Here is a 17,397-nt window from a genome sequence, read left to right on the forward strand (position 1 = left end):
TCCTGAGGTTAAAAGCGTCAAAGTTTGATTCCGGTACTTGACATCGCATTGATTTCCATCCTCTGTGTGGCAATCAGTACCAAGGACATCACGATGATGTTTTCAAACGACACCCTTTATGTATGTTGGACGGTTTTATGTAGAAAAGACCAAATCACAAAAAAGATTTTAGCTGGGTTTTCAATGGCAGGGTCACGTTTTGTCAAATGTGCTTTTTCTCGTGCAGCTCAAGAGTCACTTCGGCATGTTACGTAGATGTAGCTACATTTCCTTGAGCTTAGAAACGTTGCCTCTCTGGTGACGTTTTGGATGAAGAGTGCTTTTCCTGAAGTAAAGAGAGTCTCATGCAGAAGCAAGATTTCTCCACTTAAATAGATAATACGCACTCTGTTTGAAGACTGAAGCAGTTTCCTGCTCATTCTGGCATTCTAGTAATATTTAACCTGTCCATAGACCAAAGAGTAGCTAACAGGACATGGTACTGAAGTCCCGTACTTGGCTGAGGCGTGAAGCCCTGGAACTCAGGTGCGAGCCCGGATAGCTCAGTCGGTAGAGCATCAGACTTTTAATCTGAGGGTCCAGGGTTCAAGTCCCTGTTCGGGCGATGAGTAGCCTCGATCGCCTTTTGTGCTGCTGTGTCTAGAGCTCCGTTTCGTAGCGAACGGGGAAAGGATAAAGTTTCCCAACAGCGACAGCATGTAGTCGTGGCCGAGTGGTTAAGGCGATGGACTAGAAATCCATTGGGGTCTCCCCGCGCAGGTTCGAATCCTGCCGACTACGTCTTCAGACTTCAGACTCTCGAGTAGACCGACTCTACTTCGTGAGGGGTTCTGCTTAAGATTTGCAGTTGAAAGAAATACAAAAATGATTTTGACTTCTGCATAGAAATGGCAGTCCCCTCACAGCCATTGTACTCAGGCAGACCCGCAGGCATCTTTCTTGCGCAGCCCCGTGGCACGCCGTGATCGTATAGTGGTTAGTACTCTGCGTTGTGGCCGCAGCAACCCCGGTTCGAATCCGGGTCACGGCAGCCCTTCCGGGAAAGTCTGTTGGGGTCTTCCCGCTCCCGCCCCTTTTGTGATCGGCTGGTTGCCTGACCGTCAAGTTCTTTTCCAGCACACACCAGGCCCAGAGAGCTCACCAGGTTACCCTGTTGTAGTCGTGGCCGAGTGGTTAAGGCGATGGATTTGAATTCCATTGGGGTCTCCCCGCGCAGGTTCAAGCCCTGCCGACTACGAGTTTCTGGTCCCTGGCTCGGCCTCTCTCTTGTTGGATGTTCCAGCTCACGATTTGCTTTATTTCTGCAGCTCAAGTTGGTACCATGGGTTGCACAGTGGGAAAACTATGCAGCCTTTCGTAGTTTCTCCTGTGTGTGTGAGAGATCGGCTCTGTTATGAAGTGATGTGGCTTCCATTGTCATTTTGACCATATACTGCACGTGCAGCAGGAAACCATAGAAGAGCTGGAACAAGACTTTGTTTACAACTGTTGTAGATCGTCGCTAATCGAGTTGATCCTGACCTGAGCAATTTTCTGAGAGGTTAAGGACTATGGCTCTACCCTCTTTGTTTTCAGGATTCCCACAATTCTCTCCCCCGGATTGTTTTCCTTAAATAATTCAAACGTGTATTTGCACTTTTGCTTTTCTAAGTAGAAAGCGGATAATGAACAAACTTTTTGTGCAGATCTCTCACCTGCTGAAAAGGCACAACATGCAGCAAAGCAGTACCTGAAGTCTAATTTCAGTTTAAAGCCTGAATACCACCCTGTCGTCCAGCGTCCGGGTATGTGCAGAGGAGAGGTCGTGACCTTTTCCATCATTCTTTCGCAGAGGCAAGATCGTAGCCTATGAGGTTTATCCGAGGCGTGATCATTGCTGGTTGAAAACTTTACCCAATACCCCGCCAGGATGACTTGAAATACAGTCAGCTTTGGCAATTTTTCACAGTCTCTTGAGAGACTTACGAGTTTGTTGCAAAGAGAAGTTTGTTGTGTGTGTTTGTTTGTTTTGATGTTTATAGTCCTGAGGTTAAAAGCGTCAAAGTTTGATTCCGGTACTTGACATCGCATTGATTTCCATCCTCTGTGTGGCAATCAGTACCAAGGACATCACGATGATGTTTTCAAACGACACCCTTTATGTATGTTGGACGGTTTTATGTAGAAAAGACCAAATCACAAAAAAGATTTTAGCTGGGTTTTCAAGGGCAGGGTCACGTTTTGTCAAATGTGCTTTTTCTCGTGCAGCTCAAGAGTCACTTCGGCATGTTACGTACATATAGCTACATTTCCTTGAGCTTAGAAACGTTGCCTCTCTGGTGACGTTTTGGATGAAGAGTGCTTTTCCTGAAGTAAAGAGAGTCTCATGCAGAAGCAAGAATTCTCCACTTAAATAGATAATACGCACTCTGTTTGAAGACTGAAGCAGTTTCCTGCTCATTCTGGCATTCTAGTAATATTTAACCTGTCCATAGACCAAAGAGTAGCTAACAGGACATGGTACTGAAGCCCCGTAGTTGGGTGAGGCGTGAAGCCCTGGAACTCAGATGCGGGCCCGGATAGCTCAGTCGGTAGAGCATCAGACTTTTAATCTGAGGGTCCAGGGTTCAAGTCCCTGTTCGGGCGATGAGTAGCCTCGATCGCCGTTTGTGCTACTGTGTCTAGAGCTCCGTTTCGTAGCGAACGCGGAAAGGATAAAGTTTCCCAACAGCGACAGCATGTAGTCGTGGCCGAGTGGTTAAGGCGATGGACTAGAAATCCATTGGGGTCTCCCCGCGCAGGTTCGAATCCTGCCGACTACGTCTTCAGACTTCAGACTCTCGAGTAGACCGACTCTACTTCGTGAGGGCTTCTGCTTAAGATTTGCAGTTGAAAGAAATACAAAAATGATTTTGACTTCTGCATAGAAATGGCAGTCCCCTCACAGCCATTGTACTCAGGCAGACCCGCAGGCATCTTTCTTGCGCAGCCCGGTGGCACGCCGTGATCGTATAGTGGTTAGTACTCTGCGTTGTGGCCGCAGCAACCCCGGTTCGAATCTGGGTCACGGCAGCCCTTCCGGGAAAGTCTGTTGGGGTCTTCCCGCTCCTGCCCCTTTTGTGATCGGCTGGTTGCCTGACCGTCAAGTTCTTTTCCAGCACACACCAGGCCCAGAGAGCTCACCAAGTTACCCTGTTGTAGTCGTGGCCGAGTGGTTAAGGCGATGGATTTGAAATCCATTGGGGTCTCCCCGCGCAGGTTCAAGCCCTGCCGACTACGAGTGTCTGGTCCCTGGCTCGGCCTCTCTCTTGTTGGATGTTCCAGCTCACGATTTGCTTTATTTCTGCAGCTCAAGTTGGTACCATGGGTTGCACAGTGGGAAAACTATGCAGCCTTTCATGTGTGAGAGATCGGCTCTGTTGTGAAGTGATGTGGCTTCCATTGTCATTTTGACCATATACTGCACGTGCAGCAGGAAACCATAGAAGAGCTGGAACAAGACTTTGTTTACAACTGTTGTAGATCGTCGCTAATCGAGTTGATCCTGACCTGAGCAATTTTCTGAGAGGTTAAGGACTATGGCTCTACCCTCTTTGTTTTCAGGATTCCCACAATTCTCTCCCCCGGATTGTTTTCCTTAAATAATTCAAACGTGTATTTGCACTTTTGCTTTTCTAAGTAGAAAGCGGATAATGAACAAACTTTTTGTGCAGATCTCTCACCTGCTGAAAAGGCACAACATGCAGCAAAGCAGTACCTGAAGTCTAATTTCAGTTTAAAGCCTGAATACCACCCTGTCGTCCAGCGTCCGGGTATGTGCACAGGAGAGGTCGTGACCTTTTCCATCATTCTTTCGCAGAGGCAAGATCGTAGCCTATGAGGTTTATCCGAGGCGTGATCATTGCTGGTTGAAAACTTTACCCAATACCCCGCCAGGATGACTTGAAATACAGTCAGCTTTGGCAATTTTTTACAGTCTCTTGAGAGACTTACGAGTTTGTTGCAAAGAGAAGTTTGTTGTGTGTGTTTGTTTGTTTTGATGTTTATAGTCCTGAGGTTAAAAGCGTCAAAGTTTGATTCCGGTACTTGACATCGCATTGATTTCCATCCTCTGTGTGGCAATCAGTACCAAGGACATCACGATGATGTTTTCAAACGACACCCTTTATGTATGTTGGACGGTTTTATGTAGAAAAGACCAAATCACAAAAAAGATTTTAGCTGGGTTTTCACGGGCAGGGTCACGTTTTGTCAAATGTGCTTTTTCTCGTGCAGCTCAAGAGTCACTTCAGCATGTTACGTAGATGTAGCTACATTTCCTTGAGCTTAGAAACGTTGCCTCTCTGGTGACGTTTTGGATGAAGAGTGCTTTTCCTGAAGTAAAGAGAGTCTCATGCAGAAGCAAGATTTCTCCACTTAAATAGATAATACGCACTCTGTTTGAAGACTGAAGCAGTTTCCTGCTCATTCTGGCATTCTAGTAATATTTAACCTGTCCATAGACCAAAGAGTAGCTAACAGGACATGGTACTGAAGTCCCGTACTTGGCTGAGGCGTGAAGCCCTGGAACTCAGGTGCGAGCCCGGATAGCTCAGTCGGTAGAGCATCAGACTTTTAATCTGAGGGTCCAGGGTTCAAGTCCCTGTTCGGGCGATGAGTAGCCTCGATCGCCTTTTGTGCTGCTGTGTCTAGAGCTCCGTTTCGTAGCGAACGGGGAAAGGATAAAGTTTCCCAACAGCGACAGCATGTAGTCGTGGCCGAGTGGTTAAGGCGATGGACTAGAAATCCATTGGGGTCTCCCCGCGCAGGTTCGAATCCTGCCGACTACGTCTTCAGACTTCAGACTCTCGAGTAGACCGACTCTACTTCGTGAGGGCTTCTGCTTAAGATTTGCAGTTGAAAGAAATACAAAAATGATTTTGACTTCTGCATAGAAATGGCAGTCCCCTCACAGCCATTGTACTCAGGCAGACCCGCAGGCATCTTTCTTGCGCAGCCTGGTGGCACGCCGTGATCGTATAGTGGTTAGTACTCTGCGTTGTGGCCGCAGCAACCCCGGTTCGAATCCGGGTCACGGCAGCCCTTCCGGGAAAGTCTGTTGGGGTCTTCCCGCTCCTGCCCCTTTTGTGATCGGCTGGTTGCCTGACCGTCAAGTTCTTTTCCAGCACACACCAGGCCCAGAGAGCTCACCAGGTTACCCTGTTGTAGTCGTGGCCGAGTGGTTAAGGCGATGGATTTGAAATCCATTGGGGTCTCCCCGCGCAGGTTCAAGCCCTGCCGACTACGAGTGTCTGGTCCCTGGCTCGGCCTCTCTCTTGTTGGATGTTCCAGCTCACGATTTGCTTTATTTCTGCAGCTCAAGTTGGTACCATGGGTTGCACAGTGGGAAAACTATGCAGCCTTTCATAGTTTCTCCTGTGTGTGTGAGAGATCGGCTCTGTTGTGAAGTGATGTGGCTTCCATTGTCATTTTGACCATATACTGCACGTGCAGCAGGAAACCATAGAAGAGCTGGAACAAGACTTTGTTTACAACTGTTGTAGATCGTCGCTAATCGAGTTGATCCTGACCTGAGCAATTTTCTGAGAGGTTAAGGACTATGGCTCTACCCTCTTTGTTTTCAGGATTCCCACAATTCTCTCCCCCGGATTGTTTTCCTTAAATAATTCAAACGTGTATTTGCACTTTTGCTTTTCTGAGTAGAAAGCGGATAATGAACAAACTTTTTGTGCAGATCTCTCACCTGCTGAAAAGGCACAACATGCAGCAAAGCAGTACCTGAAGTCTAATTTCAGTTTAAAGCCTGAATACCACCCTGTCGTCCAGCGTCCGGGTATGTGCACAGGAGAGGTCGTGACCTTTTCCATCATTCTTTCGCAGAGGCAAGATCGTAGCCTATGAGGTTTATCCGAGGCGTGATCATTGCTGGTTGAAAACTTTACCCAATACCCCGCCAGGATGACTTGAAATACAGTCAGCTTTGGCAATTTTTCACAGTCTCTTGAGAGACTTACGAGTTTGTTGCAAAGAGAAGTTTGTTGTGTGTGTTTGTTTGTTTTGATGTTTATAGTCCTGAGGTTAAAAGCGTCAAAGTTTGATTCCGGTACTTGACATCGCATTGATTTCCATCCTCTGTGTGGCAATCAGTACCAAGGACATCACGATGATGTTTTCAAACGACACCCTTTATGTATGTTGGACGGTTTTATGTAGAAAAGACCAAATCACAAAAAAGATTTTAGCTGGGTTTTCAAGGGCAGGGTCACGTTTTGTCAAATGTGCTTTTTCTCGTGCAGCTCAAGAGTCACTTCGGCATGTTACGTAGATGTAGCTACATTTCCTTGAGCTTAGAAACGTTGCCTCTCTGGTGACGTTTTGGATGAAGAGTGCTTTTCCTGAAGTAAAGAGAGTCTCATGCAGAAGCAAGATTTCTCCACTTAAATAGATAATACGCACTCTGTTTGAAGACTGAAGCAGTTTCCTGCTCATTCTGGCATTCTAGTAATATTTAACCTGTCCATAGACCAAAGAGTAGCTAACAGGACATGGTACTGAAGTCCCGTACTTGGCTGAGGCGTGAAGCCCTGGAACTCGGGTGCGAGCCCGGATAGCTCAGTCGGTAGAGCATCAGACTTTTAATCTGAGGGTCCAGGGTTCAAGTCCCTGTTCGGGCGATGAGTAGCCTCGATCGCCTTTTGTGCTGCTGTGTCTAGAGCTCCGTTTCGTAGCGAACGGGGAAAGGATAAAGTTTCCCAACAGCGACAGCATGTAGTCGTGGCCGAGTGGTTAAGGCGATGGACTAGAAATCCATTGGGGTCTCCCCGCGCAGGTTCGAATCCTGCCGACTACGTCTTCAGACTTCAGACTCTCGAGTAGACCGACTCTACTTCGTGAGGGCTTCTGCTTAAGATTTGCAGTTGAAAGAAATACAAAAATGATTTTGACTTCTGCATAGAAATGGCAGTCCCCTCACAGCCATTGTACTCAGGCAGACCCGCAGGCATCTTTCTTGCGCAGCCCCGTGGCACGCCGTGATCGTATAGTGGTTAGTACTCTGCGTTGTGGCCGCAGCAACCCCGGTTCGAATCCGGGTCACGGCAGCCCTTCCGGGAAAGTCTGTTGGGGTCTTCCCGCTCCCGCCCCTTTTGTGATCGGCTGGTTGCCTGACCGTCAAGTTCTTTTCCAGCACACACCAGGCCCAGAGAGCTCACCAGGTTACCCTGTTGTAGTCGTGGCCGAGTGGTTAAGGCGATGGATTTGAAATCCATTGGGGTCTCCCCGCGCAGGTTCTAGCCCTGCCGACTACGAGTTTCTGGTCTCTGGCTCGGCCTCTCTCTTGTTGGATGTTCCAGCTCACGATTTGCTTTATTTCTGCAGCTCAAGTTGGTACCATGGGTTGCACAGTGGGAAAACTATGCAGCCTTTCGTAGTTTCTCCTGTGTGTGTGAGAGATCGGCTCTGTTATGAAGTGATGTGGCTTCCATTGTCATTTTGACCATATACTGCACGTGCAGCAGGAAACCATAGAAGAGCTGGAACAAGACTTTGTTTACAACTGTTGTAGATCGTCGCTAATCGAGTTGATCCTGACCTGAGCAATTTTCTGAGAGGTTAAGGACTATGGCTCTACCCTCTTTGTTTTCAGGATTCCCACAATTCTCTCCCCCGGATTGTTTTCCTTAAATAATTCAAACGTGTATTTGCACTTTTGCTTTTCTAAGTAGAAAGCGGATAATGAACAAACTTTTTGTGCAGATCTCTCACCTGCTGAAAAGGCACAACATGCAGCAAAGCAGTACCTGAAGTCTAATTTCAGTTTAAAGCCTGAATACCACCCTGTCGTCCAGCGTCCGGGTATGTGCACAGGAGAGGTCGTGACCTTTTCCATCATTCTTTCGCAGAGGCAAGATCGTAGCCTATGAGGTTTATCCGAGGCGTGATCATTGCTGGTTGAAAACTTTACCCAATACCCCGCCAGGATGACTTGAAATACAGTCAGCTTTGGCAATTTTTCACAGTCTCTTGAGAGACTTACGAGTTTGTTGCAAAGAGAAGTTTGTTGTGTGTGTTTGTTTGTTTTGATGTTTATAGTCCTGAGGTTAAAAGCGTCAAAGTTTGATTCCGGTACTTGACATCGCATTGATTTCCATCCTCTGTGTGGCAATCAGTACCAAGGACATCACGATGATGTTTTCAAACGACACCCTTTATGTATGTTGGACGGTTTTATGTAGAAAAGACCAAATCACAAAAAAGATTTTAGCTGGGTTTTCAAGGGCAGGGTCACGTTTTGTCAAATGTGCTTTTTCTCGTGCAGCTCAAGAGTCACTTCGGCATGTTACGTACATGTAGCTACATTTCCTTGAGCTTAGAAACGTTGCCTCTCTGGTGACGTTTTGGATGAAGAGTGCTTTTCCTGAAGTAAAGAGAGTCTCATGCAGAAGCAAGAATTCTCCACTTAAATAGATAATACGCACTCTGTTTGAAGACTGAAGCAGTTTCCTGCTCATTCTGGCATTCTAGTAATATTTAACCTGTCCATAGACCAAAGAGTAGCTAACAGGACATGGTACTGAAGCCCCGTAGTTGGGTGAGGCGTGAAGCCCTGGAACTCAGATGCGGGCCCGGATAGCTCAGTCGGTAGAGCATCAGACTTTTAATCTGAGGGTCCAGGGTTCAAGTCCCTGTTCGAGCGATGAGTAGCCTCGATCGCCTTTTGTGCTACTGTGTCTAGAGCTCCGTTTCGTAGCGAACGGGGAAAGGATAAAGTTTCCCAACAGCGACAGCATGTAGTCGTGGCCGAGTGGTTAAGGCGATGGACTAGAAATCCATTGGGGTCTCCCCGCGCAGGTTCGAATCCTGCCGACTACGTCTTCAGACTTCAGACTCTCGAGTAGACCGACTCTACTTCGTGAGGGCTTCTGCTTAAGATTTGCAGTTGAAAGAAATACAAAAATGATTTTGACTTCTGCATAGAAATGGCAGTCCCCTCACAGCCATTGTACTCAGGCAGACCCGCAGGCATCTTTCTTGCGCAGCCCGGTGGCACGCCGTGATCGTATAGTGGTTAGTACTCTGCGTTGTGGCCGCAGCAACCCCGGTTCGAATCCGGGTCACGGCAGCCCTTCCGGGAAAGTCTGTTGGGGTCTTCCCGCTCCTGCCCCTTTTGTGATCGGCTGGTTGCCTGACCGTCAAGTTCTTTTCCAGCACACACCAGGCCCAGAGAGCTCACCAGGTTACCCTGTTGTAGTCGTGGCCGAGTGGTTAAGGCGATGGATTTGAAATCCATTGGGGTCTCCCCGCGCAGGTTCAAGCCCTGCCGACTACGAGTGTCTGGTCCCTGGCTCGGCCTCTCTCTTGTTGGATGTTCCAGCTCACGATTTGCTTTATTTCTGCAGCTCAAGTTGGTACCATGGGTTGCACAGTGGGAAAACTATGCAGCCTTTCATGTGTGAGAGATCGGCTCTGTTGTGAAGTGATGTGGCTTCCATTGTCATTTTGACCATATACTGCACGTGCAGCAGGAAACCATAGAAGAGCTGGAACAAGACTTTGTTTACAACTGTTGTAGATCGTCGCTAATCGAGTTGATCCTGACCTGAGCAATTTTCTGAGAGGTTAAGGACTATGGCTCTACCCTCTTTGTTTTCAGGATTCCCACAATTCTCTCCCCCGGATTGTTTTCCTTAAATAATTCAAACGTGTATTTGCACTTTTGCTTTTCTAAGTAGAAAGCGGATAATGAACAAACTTTTTGTGCAGATCTCTCACCTGCTGAAAAGGCACAACATGTAGCAAAGCAGTACCTGAAGTCTAATTTCAGTTTAAAGCCTGAATACCACCCTGTCGTCCAGCGTCCGGGTATGTGCACAGGAGAGGTCGTGACCTTTTCCATCATTCTTTCGCAGAGGCAAGATCGTAGCCTATGAGGTTTATCCGAGGCGTGATCATTGCTGGTTGAAAACTTTACCCAATACCCCGCCAGGATGACTTGAAATACAGTCAGCTTTGGCAATTTTTTACAGTCTCTTGAGAGACTTACGAGTTTGTTGCAAAGAGAAGTTTGTTGTGTGTGTTTGTTTGTTTTGATGTTTATAGTCCTGAGGTTAAAAGCGTCAAAGTTTGATTCCGGTACTTGACATCGCATTGATTTCCATCCTCTGTGTGGCAATCAGTACCAAGGACATCACGATGATGTTTTCAAACGACACCCTTTATGTATGTTGGACGGTTTTATGTAGAAAAGACCAAATCACAAAAAAGATTTTAGCTGGGTTTTCACGGGCAGGGTCACGTTTTGTCAAATGTGCTTTTTCTCGTGCAGCTCAAGAGTCACTTCAGCATGTTACGTAGATGTAGCTACATTTCCTTGAGCTTAGAAACGTTGCCTCTCTGGTGACGTTTTGGATGAAGAGTGCTTTTCCTGAAGTAAAGAGAGTCTCATGCAGAAGCAAGAATTCTCCACTTAAATAGATAATACGCACTCTGTTTGAAGACTGAAGCAGTTTCCTGCTCATTCTGGCATTCTAGTAATATTTAACCTGTCCATAGACCAAAGAGTAGCTAACAGGACATGGTACTGAAGCCCCGTAGTTGGGTGAGGCGTGAAGCCCTGGAACTCAGATGCGGGCCCGGATAGCTCAGTCGGTAGAGCATCAGACTTTTAATCTGAGGGTCCAGGGTTCAAGTCCCTGTTCGGGCGATGAGTAGCCTCGATCGCCTTTTGTGCTACTGTGTCTAGAGCTCCGTTTCGTAGCGAACGGGGAAAGGATAAAGTTTCCCAACAGCGACAGCATGTAGTCGTGGCCGTACCCTCCACTAATTGGACTGCTTTAAGAAGTCCTAACAAGTCCTAACCAAGTCCTAACAATTCCTAACAGTTCCTAACAAGTCCTAACAAGTCCTAACAAGGTCCTAACAGTTCCTAACAAATCCGAACAGAGTCCTAACAACAGCGTGGCAAAAGAGCCAATCATATGCTTCAAAAAAATTGCCGCTCCAAGGGGGGCAAAAGAGCCAATTATATGCGTCGAAACAGGTGCCCCGTGCAAGCAGTGTTCTGATAGGTTACTGACGGAGACGATGTTACAGTTCATCCTCAGGTAACTGTATTTACCGTCGGCGAATATCTCTAGACACTAAAAGTAAGTAGAACTTACTAAATTATCTGAATATAATTATAAATCACTAAAGTGAAATCGTAAAAGTATTTGTTGTTTTTGTAAATAATTCTGCTCTGATAAACGTTGGATGTTTTTCGTGAAGTTTGATAAGACGGTCACAAGACCTTTAGGGATAATGCTAATCGCTATATTAATTATTTTCTTTACTTGACGTTTTTAAGTGTCTTTTGTGTGTCTGTCTTTGGTTCATCAAATTAAACTAGAACAGAGATGCTCAAATTTGTGTCTGTGTCGAGTGTTTATGTCGCTGTTAAGTTTGATAAGACGGTCACAAAACCTTAAGGGATAATGCTAATCGCTATATTAATTATTTTTTTTTACTGGACGTTTTTAAGTGTCTTTTGTGTGTCTGTCTTTTGTTCATCAAATTAAACTAGAACAGAGATGCTCAATTTTGTGTCTGTGTCGAGTGTTTATGTCGCTGTTAAGTTTGATAAGACGGTCACAAAACCTTAAGGATAACGCGGTTAATTATTATTTAATATGACATGTATACTATTTTTAACAAAATATGTTGTCAATAGATAGATAGTCACAAAAAATGACTAATATCTAATCTTTTACACCTCATGAGTTCTCATGAAATTAGTACTTTAATTAGTAATATTCTATGAGAATATGTTTTTTGTTATATTTATTTCTAAATTTAAATTGTATGCGTTTTTCATTGTACTGAGTAAGACCATATGCTGTAAACATCTTGTTCTATTCTTTGACCATTTAAGTACAAATCGTTGAAATACCCATTATTACAGTGTAGTAGAGTATTACATTATTATTCATATGATCTTTTTTGTATAATATTAGTCTTTCAGACAAAACACTGGTTACACCACTTGACCATAACGTCTGCAGCAATAGGACAAGAGATCGAAACAGAAAATAGCCATCAAGGTAAACTGAAATGGATATTTTAATATATATTCATGTCATTCATCATATTCTGTATCAAAAAAAACATTTCATAACATCAATGAAGAAACAGGATTGACTTGTGTTGTGATTTTAGTTCAGTTATCATACAATAGAGAGATTGTGAGTAAGAGAGTATCATTTTCCCCATTTCTTTCATCACTAAACTGTTTTGATTACATTTTTTAATAACCGACAACCATCAGGGTGAGTTCATGCCATCTAATGTGATCTTAACAATGTAAATGAAACAGTGTTTCAGAAACTGAAGACTTAAAAAATTCCTGGGCCCGTATGTATAAAACTTCTCAGAAATGCTCTTAAGAATAGTCTTAAGCTATGGCTTAAGTGTCAGAAAATTCTTAGTAAGGAGTAGGAGCAGTCTAAGAATAGGAGACATTTATTAAGAGGCTGAAAGCAACTTTCAGTAAAGTGTAAGACTCATTCTTAAGTGCTGACTTAAGTGCTGCAAACTGAGGACTACAATGATTTCAACCTAAAATGGCCGCCCTTAACCTCTGAATCAGCCAATAGAAAGCCGGCAACGGTACATTCACAGCAGCATGTGACACCATACATTCATGAATCATGAAGACATTACAATTATATTAGTATTTAAATATATTAATTTAAATTTGCTTCAAGAAAAGTTTAACAATATTACAAATAAGTACATACATTTATTTTACAAGATTTTGCACCATTTTGATTAAGATTATAACATGTTAATGAAATAGACAAACGTAGTGCTATTTAAAAAATTAAGATGATGAATCATATCATTTTCATTTCACTGACAAGGTGTATATAAGAAAATACAAAAGTTTGCAAACACTTAGATAAAAAATACTTTGATGATCAAGCCTGAACAAGATGATCAAGTTAAGCTGAATTTCTCCACTTAAACACAATTGTAATTTTTGCCATCTTGTCACTTTCACATTTGGCTTGCTCATTGCTAATATTGTAACATTATGTTTGGGGTCAGGGTTTTATACTCCATTTGTCATGATTAGAATGAGAACGAACCCAAGCGCAGACAGATGGAAAACAAAGATGACTTTATTAATAAGTAAACAGAGCCCACGTGGGAGCAAAACATTAAACAAGCAACAATAACTAGTACTGACTAACACTAAACTTGACTAGACTTTGACATTAACTAGACTGAACTTGACTAGACAACACAATAACAACATTCAAAGAACTTGGCTTACTAGACTTGGCTCACTTCACTTCACTTCACTTCACTTCACTTCACTTCACTTCACTTCACTTCACCTCACTTCACCTCACTTCACCTCACTTCACCTCACTTCACCTCACTTCACTTCACTTCACTTCACTTCACTTCACACAGGAACGGATCAGGAACAGAGCTAACGATACCAGACAGAACACAGAGCACAAGGAGCTTAAATAGGGGTAAAATAATGAGGGGAACAGGTGAAAAGGATTAGTCAATGAAGACAAGAGGATGACAAGGGAGCGGGGATAAAGTGACGAGACAAAAAGGCCACGTACAGGCACACAAAACATGAGTCTATCATGATTCTGCCTCAAGACTAGAATAAAGCAATGACAAGAGGGCAGAATCATGACACTATTAATATCACTTTACATGTAATGATGTCACTGCAATCTTGTAGATACTTCACAATTTTTTAGGTTGATAATGCTATTGTAGTTGTTATTTACATTTTATGGTATTTTATTTACCTGTCATAAACTGTAAAACCAAAAGCGTCTCTACTTAAAAAAAACTTACTTCAATTAGTAACACCTAATAATTAAACATTTTAACTTTATTTATTTCACTTAAACTCAGAAAATGTAAGTTGAAAAAACATTACATTTTTAGGCAATATCAATTATTTGATCCAACTTTAACTTTTTACAGTATATATTATGCAAATTTATATACCTTTAAGTATGCTGTCTTGATAATCTCATAAAAAATCTCGGTACTGTGCAAGCACTTGAATAAGTTTCACTAATATACATCTTATACTGTATATTATATAGTGTAATATAATATACATTGTATAAAAAACCCTATACTCTTTATATTTCATAATGTTATATTAATTCCTATCTACTGTCTATTTTCTGCTCATTGTACATATATAAACTACTTTTAAAGGACTTTGTTTTTAATTATTCTACGCAGAGTTTACCAGAAGTTATGTGATGACCACGAAAGCTGCGTGTTTATGTTGTTACTGCTAAAACCATCCATAGAAATACATTTGAATTAAAGTAATTCTAACACATTCTTTGTTGCTAAGTGCATAAGACCTCTCCAGCTTTCTTAAATAATTAAGGATCTGAGACCTAGTCTTAACACTTAGGAGGCTTTATAAATCAAACTTATGCTTAAGTCTAGGAATAAGAGTAAAATGACATTATTCTTAGAATTTTGACACACTTAAGACTAAAATATTAAGTTAAGACTGTAAAAAACATACAACCTTATATTGTAGCTGCTTAATTTCCTATCTATCTACCTGTCTGTCTGTTTATCTGTCTGTGCATGTAGGCCTACATGTTGCATACTCAGCCTAAATGACTGCCTCTCGCCCTATAGATGCCAAAGCAAGGAAAGCCAGATTCATTCTGGAGCGGCGTCATGATGCTGTTTGCCCAGGGGAAATATAAATTTTCCACTGGCCAGAGACCCGGGAGCAGACGTTGGAAGGCAGTGTTAGAGAGGATAAAGAATTGTCCGCTGACCCCTGCATATGGCCTAACGGTCAGAAAAAAAGATATTTTTGGGAAAAATATTCCCTGCAAATGTGGCTACCATGATGTAAGTAATGTCATTGAATCCTTAAACATATGATGTGAGACAACGATGCTGACAAATGCTTCCTTTACAGCTGTTCCCCATGGCTGGTTCTTCGCTGTATGTGCTTGATTCTCCAAATGACTTGTTTTGATGCAGAGTTTTGTGTGATTTAGAGAATAAGAGGATATAGAGAGTAAATACAAAATGTTGTTTCCCCCAGTCAGGACAGCACACAGGGACCGCAGCAGGTCCGCAGCAGACAGGGACCGCAGCAGGTCCACAGCAGACAGGGACCGCAGCAGGTCCACAGCAGACAGGGAGCGCAGCAGGTCCACAGCAGACAGGGACCGCAGCAGGTCCACAGCAGACAGGGAGCGCAGCAGGTCCACAGCAGACAGGGACCAGTGGTAATACAATGACATGCTCCCTTTGTGCTCAGGAAGTGCTCTCTGACCAGTTTACACAGCATCTGTCAGACTTCCATGTCCAGGAGGAGTGTGAGCACTGTGGCACAAAGGCCATGGGTTCTGTCAGGTTATCAGAGCACCTTGAGAAGTGTCATGTCTTAACCTCACCTTCAGCCCGTCCCTCCACTACCCCAGCCCAAGAGATGACACCGACACCAATCGTCTCTCCCCGAGATGCTCCAGCTACAGTCTGCCTCACAGCCCAGGAGACGACACCAACCATCTGTCTCCAAGTTCCTCCTGCTCCTACCCCTCCAACCCTATCTGAGATGGCACCAGCGACTCAGAGTGGCACACCACTTCCATCTTCTCCTGCTTCTGCTCCTCCTCCAGCAGCACCAGGACTACCAGTCCCTCTGCGCTTTCCAGAGGTAAGCCGGGCCAGGTTTTTACCAAAGCCATTCCTCCGGGTCATCAAGCCAGGTGATTTGGAGTGGATTGCCCACATTCTCTATGACGCAAGAGGGCAGCTGAAACAAAATGTCAGGGAAAATTGGCACCACCCCCCAAGCCCAATCAGATCTGTGGCACCTCCAAACCCACATGATTACTTTCGTCAGAGGATGTTCCTGTGGGCACCAATGCGCATGTGGGGCATACCTTTGAAATGTAATCAGTGCAACCGAAAGATGCACCACTCTGGCATTTACACCAAGGTCAGAGAGGTCATTGATGTGGACAGCAAGTACTATTTAATAGGGGGAGATTACCCAAGGTGCAGCCAGTGCAAACTACCTGTCTGTCCTTGGAGTAGTGATATTTTAAAGCAACTGGACCCCTCTAACCGCAACAAATTCCCTGCTGTGTTGACTACACATTTGGCACTGGACAGAAAATGTGTGACACTTTTGCGTCCTAGAACAGCAGGGAATAGCTCCAGTTACCTGCAGCAGGCCTTTCAAGAGGCACACAGTGAGGAGTGGGCCAGGAGATCCTGTGACTATTTCACAGATTGTGAAATTCACAAAAGATCCTGCCTGAAGCAGTCCCAGGCTGTTTATTCCCCGCCACCACCCTTCATTCCCTTGCCCCTGGCCCAGTGGTTTGAGACAGTGCATGCCAACGATGTTGTCGGCCACCTTGATGAACTCAAAGGTGTCATCACTTCAACGTTTGGCAGAATTCTGAAGCTCGATTCCACTAAGAAGGTAAAAGTAAACCTGTATAAGCTTGAGCTCATTTGTTCTTTTAGGGTTTAATAAGAATACATGTGCTAATGATGTATATTCTTTTGTTATAACAGGTGACCAAAAAACTGGCTGGTGGTATTGAGAACACGGCAACATGGATGACCAATGTTGGGAACGAGTATGGTCAGGTCCTCAACTCTGTCCTCACAACTGGCGAGGGGGCTGGACTGGATGACCTGTGCCAAGGGATCGTCCAACGGTACAGGGATGCTGGTGAGCCACAGCCAGCCGCCATCTATGTGGATAGAGACTGTTGCAGTGACAGAGGTGGGTTACCTGTAATTTGGGTTGATGTTTTTTTGCCAAATAATGCAGTTGATGACACTAGAAACCAGTGGCTGCTGGTGACTGCTCTTCTGAGGGGCACAAATTCAAAATATGGGTTTGGAGTGTCATGTGTGTCGCTTGTGGTTTCAAAAAATGTGAACCATGTGCTAGGGCTGCACGATTAATCGTTTTAAAACCGAAATCGCGATGTGAATGGATGCGATTTTCGAATCGCAAGAAATGCGATTATTTCGATTCAAAACTATTAAATATAACAATCATCTAGTACGCAGTTTTTGACAGTTCGCTTCATGCGCATTTTACGTTTGATGCAGTTTAGACCAATAGAGGGCATGAACACTGAGGTGCTGACTACACGTCAGATAACACCATTAGGAAAACATGAGCGAGCAGCAGTTCAACTCCTCAACAAAGTGTACGGCCATATGATTTCCGCGATGCGGAAAACACGGACAGAATCGCGAAATGCATACAAATGGAATTAACTGCACAACGCGGAATGTCATGAAGTTGGCAGATTTTGGATTCAGTCATTTTAAAAACGCATTATAACTCATTAACCGGCAAATGAAAGGACAGAAATGCGCGAA

At 44.2% G+C, this 17,397-nt stretch overlaps 25 non-coding genes across 25 annotated transcripts; all 25 read left to right on the forward strand.

The window, feature by feature from the left end:
- The first annotated feature begins 531 nt into the window (after positions 1-531).
- trnak-uuu (transfer RNA lysine (anticodon UUU)) lies at positions 532-604 on the forward strand. The gene has a single exon. It is a non-coding gene; the product is annotated as a tRNA-Lys (tRNA).
- Positions 605-698: 94 nt separating this feature from the next.
- Positions 699-780, forward strand: trnas-aga (transfer RNA serine (anticodon AGA)). Its single transcript has one exon. It is a non-coding gene; the product is annotated as a tRNA-Ser (tRNA).
- Positions 781-958: 178 nt separating this feature from the next.
- trnah-gug (transfer RNA histidin (anticodon GUG)) lies at positions 959-1,030 on the forward strand. Its single transcript has one exon. It is a non-coding gene; the product is annotated as a tRNA-His (tRNA).
- Positions 1,031-1,155: 125 nt separating this feature from the next.
- On the forward strand, positions 1,156-1,237 carry trnas-uga (transfer RNA serine (anticodon UGA)). Its single transcript has one exon. It is a non-coding gene; the product is annotated as a tRNA-Ser (tRNA).
- Positions 1,238-1,819: 582 nt separating this feature from the next.
- On the forward strand, positions 1,820-1,960 carry LOC135781921 (U4 spliceosomal RNA). Its single transcript, XR_010545328.1, has one exon. It is a non-coding gene; the product is annotated as a U4 spliceosomal RNA (small nuclear RNA).
- A 592-nt stretch (positions 1,961-2,552) lies between these two features.
- On the forward strand, positions 2,553-2,625 carry trnak-uuu (transfer RNA lysine (anticodon UUU)). The gene has a single exon. It is a non-coding gene; the product is annotated as a tRNA-Lys (tRNA).
- A 94-nt stretch (positions 2,626-2,719) lies between these two features.
- On the forward strand, positions 2,720-2,801 carry trnas-aga (transfer RNA serine (anticodon AGA)). The gene has a single exon. It is a non-coding gene; the product is annotated as a tRNA-Ser (tRNA).
- A 375-nt stretch (positions 2,802-3,176) lies between these two features.
- trnas-uga (transfer RNA serine (anticodon UGA)) lies at positions 3,177-3,258 on the forward strand. The gene has a single exon. It is a non-coding gene; the product is annotated as a tRNA-Ser (tRNA).
- A 568-nt stretch (positions 3,259-3,826) lies between these two features.
- Positions 3,827-3,967, forward strand: LOC135781985 (U4 spliceosomal RNA). The gene has a single exon (XR_010545389.1). It is a non-coding gene; the product is annotated as a U4 spliceosomal RNA (small nuclear RNA).
- A 592-nt stretch (positions 3,968-4,559) lies between these two features.
- On the forward strand, positions 4,560-4,632 carry trnak-uuu (transfer RNA lysine (anticodon UUU)). Its single transcript has one exon. It is a non-coding gene; the product is annotated as a tRNA-Lys (tRNA).
- A 94-nt stretch (positions 4,633-4,726) lies between these two features.
- Positions 4,727-4,808, forward strand: trnas-aga (transfer RNA serine (anticodon AGA)). Its single transcript has one exon. It is a non-coding gene; the product is annotated as a tRNA-Ser (tRNA).
- A 178-nt stretch (positions 4,809-4,986) lies between these two features.
- Positions 4,987-5,058, forward strand: trnah-gug (transfer RNA histidin (anticodon GUG)). The gene has a single exon. It is a non-coding gene; the product is annotated as a tRNA-His (tRNA).
- A 125-nt stretch (positions 5,059-5,183) lies between these two features.
- Positions 5,184-5,265, forward strand: trnas-uga (transfer RNA serine (anticodon UGA)). Its single transcript has one exon. It is a non-coding gene; the product is annotated as a tRNA-Ser (tRNA).
- A 582-nt stretch (positions 5,266-5,847) lies between these two features.
- Positions 5,848-5,988, forward strand: LOC135788365 (U4 spliceosomal RNA). Its single transcript, XR_010547427.2, has one exon. It is a non-coding gene; the product is annotated as a U4 spliceosomal RNA (small nuclear RNA).
- Positions 5,989-6,580: 592 nt separating this feature from the next.
- Positions 6,581-6,653, forward strand: trnak-uuu (transfer RNA lysine (anticodon UUU)). Its single transcript has one exon. It is a non-coding gene; the product is annotated as a tRNA-Lys (tRNA).
- A 94-nt stretch (positions 6,654-6,747) lies between these two features.
- On the forward strand, positions 6,748-6,829 carry trnas-aga (transfer RNA serine (anticodon AGA)). Its single transcript has one exon. It is a non-coding gene; the product is annotated as a tRNA-Ser (tRNA).
- Positions 6,830-7,007: 178 nt separating this feature from the next.
- trnah-gug (transfer RNA histidin (anticodon GUG)) lies at positions 7,008-7,079 on the forward strand. The gene has a single exon. It is a non-coding gene; the product is annotated as a tRNA-His (tRNA).
- A 125-nt stretch (positions 7,080-7,204) lies between these two features.
- Positions 7,205-7,286, forward strand: trnas-uga (transfer RNA serine (anticodon UGA)). Its single transcript has one exon. It is a non-coding gene; the product is annotated as a tRNA-Ser (tRNA).
- Positions 7,287-7,868: 582 nt separating this feature from the next.
- LOC135781919 (U4 spliceosomal RNA) lies at positions 7,869-8,009 on the forward strand. The gene has a single exon (XR_010545326.1). It is a non-coding gene; the product is annotated as a U4 spliceosomal RNA (small nuclear RNA).
- A 592-nt stretch (positions 8,010-8,601) lies between these two features.
- On the forward strand, positions 8,602-8,674 carry trnak-uuu (transfer RNA lysine (anticodon UUU)). The gene has a single exon. It is a non-coding gene; the product is annotated as a tRNA-Lys (tRNA).
- Positions 8,675-8,768: 94 nt separating this feature from the next.
- trnas-aga (transfer RNA serine (anticodon AGA)) lies at positions 8,769-8,850 on the forward strand. Its single transcript has one exon. It is a non-coding gene; the product is annotated as a tRNA-Ser (tRNA).
- Positions 8,851-9,028: 178 nt separating this feature from the next.
- On the forward strand, positions 9,029-9,100 carry trnah-gug (transfer RNA histidin (anticodon GUG)). The gene has a single exon. It is a non-coding gene; the product is annotated as a tRNA-His (tRNA).
- A 125-nt stretch (positions 9,101-9,225) lies between these two features.
- Positions 9,226-9,307, forward strand: trnas-uga (transfer RNA serine (anticodon UGA)). The gene has a single exon. It is a non-coding gene; the product is annotated as a tRNA-Ser (tRNA).
- Positions 9,308-9,875: 568 nt separating this feature from the next.
- On the forward strand, positions 9,876-10,016 carry LOC135781984 (U4 spliceosomal RNA). Its single transcript, XR_010545388.1, has one exon. It is a non-coding gene; the product is annotated as a U4 spliceosomal RNA (small nuclear RNA).
- A 592-nt stretch (positions 10,017-10,608) lies between these two features.
- trnak-uuu (transfer RNA lysine (anticodon UUU)) lies at positions 10,609-10,681 on the forward strand. The gene has a single exon. It is a non-coding gene; the product is annotated as a tRNA-Lys (tRNA).
- The last annotated feature ends 6,716 nt before the right edge of the window (positions 10,682-17,397 follow it).

Source organism: Paramisgurnus dabryanus, chromosome 23 (assembly GCF_030506205.2).
Source record: "Paramisgurnus dabryanus chromosome 23, PD_genome_1.1, whole genome shotgun sequence".
NCBI classification, from domain to species: domain Eukaryota; kingdom Metazoa; phylum Chordata; class Actinopteri; order Cypriniformes; family Cobitidae; genus Paramisgurnus; species Paramisgurnus dabryanus.